The sequence below is a fragment of the Urocampus carinirostris genome, chromosome 8, assembly GCF_059441175.1.
Source record: "Urocampus carinirostris isolate Australia breed hairy pipefish chromosome 8, RoL_Ucar_1.0, whole genome shotgun sequence".
NCBI lineage: Eukaryota > Metazoa > Chordata > Actinopteri > Syngnathiformes > Syngnathidae > Urocampus > Urocampus carinirostris.
In genome coordinates this window covers 5,238,977-5,243,821 of record NC_142356.1, presented here as the reverse complement: position 1 = coordinate 5,243,821, position 4,845 = coordinate 5,238,977, and the positions used below count along the sequence as shown (strand labels likewise).

The following is a 4,845-nucleotide window of genomic DNA, read 5'->3' as shown; positions in this document are numbered from 1 at the left end:
TGTTTGATCTTACTGTACACACGGTCCAGTGTTTTTTTTCCCCTAATTGCTCAGTCCACGTATTGAATGAATTTGGAAAGTACAGTCCTTAAACATGCCCGATTAAAGTCGCCGGCGACGATAAAAGCTCTGTTGGGGTGTGCAAGCTGCTGTTTATCGATAGCAGTGGGCAGGAGATTTAGCGCTATGCTAACGTTAGTATCCGGTGGAACGTAAACAGCAAGCACAATGACCACAGTTAGATCTCTCAGTAGATAGAAGGGTCTACACGATACTGCTAGAAACTCTATATCGAGTGAGCAGTGTGAGTCAATGATTCGGCTGTTATTGTAGCGCATAGTCCCCCACCGCTGTTTTTACCGAAGTCTCCGTCTCGTTCGTGCCGGTGAAGCGTGTGTCCTGCTAGTTGGACTGCGGCGTCGGGGAAGCCAAGACTCCGTGATGACAAAAATACTCCAATATGCTATAGAATAGAGGTTTTTGTCCTAGGGCGACTTGTCCTCTGGGGCAACTTACAGGAAATATGCTATTTTTGACATATTAACCCTATTTATTTTTTTTGCCATGAGAACAGGTAATTGTTGAACAGTTTGGGTGACCCAAAAAAAAAAAGTGTTTTCTTGCAAATATAGCATTGACAGGCGATAGAGTGTGACATATGGCGACATCAGGGGCCCGTCCCCCTCCCGGTGGGCCTGACAGTCAGCTCACGTCCTTTTTTTTTTTTTTCCACGTGTCTTCTCGCATCGAGGCTCTTTAGACGCGGTGTGATCTTCGGGGGTCACTTGTGATGAAACTCCCTCTATTTGCGGCATAGCTAGCTCAGCGCTGCAGTCGCGCTTGATGGCTTCAATCTCATCCAGGAATCCCCCATTCTGTCCTTCTCGCTTCCCCCTTCTGGGTTCTTCAATCTCTGTCCACCTGCTATAAATGCCCCATCTCGGGGATCTCATGTTCAAATTGATCTGGACGACACTTTTCTTTTTCTTTTAGCTGGGATTCTCAAAATGTATTCCCTTCACTCCAAAGTGGGCTCATTACTGCTATACTTTTTACAAGCATATACTTAGGCCCAATCCCATTTCTCTCACTCGGCCCCGAGAACCCTCCAGTGAGGTCCCTCGATAGAGGAGTGCCCTCATCGAGTGGAGTGCAAAGTGGAAAAGGTTTGGACAAGACTTGCAAGGTTCCACCCCTGTCCAGGAGATGGCGGTAATATTAATTGGCTGTAGACCTTAGTGACGTATAGGCCTACGTCACATGTAAACAACTCGAGTCTCAACCTGTAGTGTGTCAGTTGGAGATTTCGTGCAACGTTAAAAATGCCCGCTACAGCTGTGTTATTACCGATTGCCTGAAAGCTCATCATCTTTTCCGTGTCTCCAATCAACGGAGGAGAAATGTGCTATACTGAAGACAGCTTCGGCGCTATGTAGTGCTGATTCACCTTTACAAGGTACGTACACTCAGTAAAAAAATGACCCGTTCGGTCAAATACAGTAAGAGTTAACATACAATGCACGTTCACATAATACCCTATGTTTGTGTAGACATAAATGGCAATCTACTTATTAGTATCTTAATGCCATTTTATGACACATAGTAGGGGTCTTGAATGTGTGACATGACGAAAAGTAAACAAACACAAGAACAGTCCACCTGACCCTTAAGCTGACAGAATATTGTCACCAAACTTCCCTGTACGACCCAAAAACCTTAGTTCATAAGGAATTTAATTCAAAAGAGTTGTCATTGGATATAAAAAAGGTGCTTGATTGCTGTTGTTTGGTCATGATTGTTTTCTGTTGTTGGTGTCAAGGGATTTGTTCAGACCAAAAAAGACAATCGACTTTGGCTTGGACAGATCTATTGACACTAACAAAGATATCATATAATGAAATTGTGAATATGCTTGATTGCAAATAGGATTTTCGAGAAGGGTTGTTCAAACCCTCACATTGTGTTTGCTGTTAATAACATCATATTGGAATATAATATTGTGAATGTGCTTGATTGCTGTTGTGATTGTCATGATTGTTTTTTTTGTTATTAGTGTCAATAAATTTGTTCAAACCAAAAAAATTTCAACATTTTTTCATGATGCTTACATCACAGTTAAAGCGGTCTTTTTCTTTTCTATGCCCACATTTATGTCTAAAATGTTTGTTTTCTATTGTGTTCCAGAGTGGCTGTCCCATAAGCATGGACAAGTTGGACAGGAATGTTCCCATCCTGTGCTTATGGTTGGATGTGGAGTCAGAACTCATTCAGGACTTAAGGTTGAGCAAGAAGGTTATGTGGGCCCTGCAGGAGCTGCTAAAGAGGGAACAGGGCCATGGCTGGAGGTCCTGATCTACGTGTACTGGCTGGCCCACGCTCTGTCCTACCGTGTGGTGTCACGGGTCTTCAGGGTTCCCAGGTCCACCGTACAAAGAATTGTCCACAGTTAATATGGAATAAATTGCCCAAAAGCCATATTTTAGGCTCTTTAAGTCAGACCCACATTTGCATTATGTGCTTTTCTGCATTACTATTCAATAAACATCTTCATTTTGAGTAACACCTTGGTGGTTTATTTCATAATGATGTGAGATACTGCGTGTGAACTATGTGACTGTTGGACAGAAAACAACTACAAATCACTCCAGCTTAAATAATACTTTACTTTCAGAAAAACAAACTCACATTGGGCCAAAATACATAATAGTAAATAAATAATGTGTCACAAATTTTAACAAAAATATACCAATACTTCCATGAAGCTGGAAAACACAAACTGGAACTTCATTGAGTTCTTAATAAAAAAAAATATTTTCCTTTTATAAAACAAAGGGAAACATAGCAGAGATGTCACTGTTCTGGAAATTTGTCCACGAGCTTCCCAAAAAGGACGGGAACCGCTCAGTTTTGGCCACAGTTTCTTCGAGACTTTTCCTCACTCCAGCAGACTCCACTTTCAAAAAGTCAAGGAGTGTATCGTGCTTCCTTTTTTTTTCTGGGTGATTTGGGGTTTGGCGCCGGATTAGAAGGTGCCAACGACGTGCCCGGTGGTGTGGATGGCGTGGTAGCTGTGATGGTGACCAGCTCTTCCACGGGACGTTCTACATTGGCCTTTAGGTTGGGTGGAAAAAACAAGAATTACTTAATGCTGATGTATTGTACAAAAACAACTGTGTATACGATGCTCAACTAGTTGATGTGAGACATGAAATTGACATGTTATTCTTATGGCTGTATGAGCCTTCTATTGGCCAGCATCACATATGCTTTAGAATTGTCTCCACATTTGGACAACATTTTGAGAAGGTAATTAGTTTACCTAATATGTGTTTACAGAGAAGGCAGTGGACTATGTGATAGTAGTTTGTTTCAACTGTATTTCCACGTGAAATTCGGAGACATTACTCATAATGCATGATGAAAACTAATGCATTCTGATCTCACATGAAAGAATCATATTGTAAATAAAACACGACACCCGAAATTGTGTGCAGTAAACAAGCGCTTATGTCCAGAACGGTATTCTGACTATGCTCCTTTAGCGACTGGCCATGTACAGTAGATGTAAAAGGACGACTCGTTTAAGATAAAAACAGGGATGGGCTGAACCGTGATTTTCTGCCCAGTTATCCTACTTTAAAGTTTGTAGCGTGAAGATTTTTTTTTTTTTGCCAGCTCCCTTGGTAGATTAGTGCACTTCGTAAAGTAGCGATTTTGCAATGTTCGTGTTTTAACGCGAAAATACGATTTTCTATTGCATTTACGTCTAACTAAGATATCTCAATACATTTTGTTGCAAATACATGCGTGGTTGTGGAAAACTACTTACATTTGTGCGGTTCCTTTTCGGGCATGTTTGTTGATATTGAGAATTCGTAAAGCCTTCTGGGTAGTCACTTCGCTGCCAAGTGAGGTCGAGAGCCACCTCGGTCTTGAAGTGGTTACGACATGGTTTGAGGGCACTTCTGCCTCGGTCTTGAGAGTATCGGGACACACCCCATTTTCACGTGAACGCGCAAACCGAGTGACTAGGGCACATAGCGAGTGAAAGTGCGAAGAATGGGACTCAGCCTTACACTACATATGGATGGTGTTGGAATTTCTTGTTAAATCAACACAAACTTCAATTAATCATCTGACTCCAATTTGTGACTTTTTCCAATCAAAGTTCTCAGAAGCCGGCATTTTCACTCACGAGTGGATTTATTTCAAACACTCAAATCAATACAGTTCTGCACGCCTCTCCTTCCAAAAGCCGACTCTTCTCCTTCTTCCGAGTTGCTCAGCAAAGCATCTCCTCGGCCACTTGGCTGGCTCCCATTGGTCTCCCGTTCCCGGAAGAATGGCGCGTCAACCTCCTCTGCCTCGGCCCCCAGACAGCTGGTCACCTCCCACTGCCTGAGAGCTGCCCCACGTGATCTACTGCACAAAACACAGAGTCCAACAGACAAACCCAAATTCAAACTTCCATATTCCTTTAATGCAGGGGTGTCAAACTCATTTAAGCTCGGGGGCCACACGATAGAACAAACATTCTGTCGGGGCCGGACTAGTAGATTAGAGAGAAAGGCAAAGAGAGAGAAAGAAATAAGAGAAAGATGGAGGGAAAAGGAGAGCGGGCGGGACAAAGAAAGAGAAAGAGGGAGAGGGAGAGAGCGTGAGAAACAAAAGATAAAAAGTCGTGAGAGCGGGGGGAAAAGAAAGGGAGAGGAAGAAAGAAATCCAAAGAGAAATAGAAAGACAGAAGGAGAGAAAAGAGAAAAAGCGCGAAGGGTAGGAAGAGAGAAAGAGAAAAGAGAGAAAATGAAAAAAGGAAGTTAGAGCAAAAGAGTTTAAAAGACACAG

The 4,845-nt window shown here is 42.6% G+C and overlaps 2 long non-coding RNA genes across 2 annotated transcripts; one reads left to right on the top strand and one right to left on the bottom strand.

The window, feature by feature from the left end:
• Positions 1-1,072: 1,072 nt before the first annotated feature.
• Positions 1,073-2,560, top strand: LOC148360546 (uncharacterized). Its single transcript, XR_015851188.1, has 2 exons — positions 1,073-1,456; positions 2,185-2,560. It is a non-coding gene; the product is annotated as an uncharacterized LOC148360546 (long non-coding RNA).
• An 83-nt stretch (positions 2,561-2,643) lies between these two features.
• On the bottom strand, positions 2,644-3,887 carry LOC148360545 (uncharacterized). Its single transcript, XR_015851189.1, has 2 exons — positions 3,830-3,887; positions 2,644-3,111 (listed from the first exon to the last, which is right to left on the bottom strand). It is a non-coding gene; the product is annotated as an uncharacterized LOC148360545 (long non-coding RNA).
• Between the last annotated feature and the right edge of the window lie 958 nt (positions 3,888-4,845).